The sequence below is a fragment of the Formica exsecta genome, unplaced genomic scaffold (genome assembly GCF_003651465.1).
Source record: "Formica exsecta isolate Colony F162 unplaced genomic scaffold, ASM365146v1 scaffold170, whole genome shotgun sequence".
NCBI lineage: Eukaryota > Metazoa > Arthropoda > Insecta > Hymenoptera > Formicidae > Formica > Formica exsecta.
Window position 1 is genome coordinate 1 of NW_021849016.1, and position 686 is coordinate 686.

Below are 686 nucleotides of genomic sequence, written 5' to 3' on the forward strand. Positions count from 1 at the left end.
TATTATATTAATATTAATTATAATATACTAATTTAATATTAATATGTTATATAGTATCGAATTAATATATTATAAACAAAGTAATGGAAATAGTAACGAGTCGTTAGTTTTTGAGTAACGGGAACGGTAACGAGTTATTCTTTAAAACGGGAACGAGTAACGGTAACGAGATGTTTTTCAGAGAAAGTAACGGTAACGGTAACGAGTTACTTTTATAAAGTAACGTTCCAATCTCTGCATTTTATATATTCATATAAAAAATTTAATTATGAATCTATATTACAGTTTATATTAAATAAAATCTTATATTAGAGTTAGTTATTGTTTATGTTAAGTAAATTATTGTTTATTTTTTCTACTACTAATCATGTTTTATATTTCTATCAATTAATTAATTTTATTATATCTGGTTTTATATTTTTGTACAAAAATATATATTAATATCAATATATTTTTAATGCTATTTATTATTTACTCTACTATGCGTTGGAATGATCGGCGGGACTGACAGTACTACTAGCTTGACGGTGAAAATCTGCATCTTATATACTATTGAGAACCAAGAGCGTTGCGAGCCGTGTGCAGATCGTTCTGAGAATTTAGTTTACGTTCTGGAAATTCATTACGGTGAAGATTTTCTATGGAAATCTATGACGAAAATATTTCTAAGTATTGCCCATCGATTA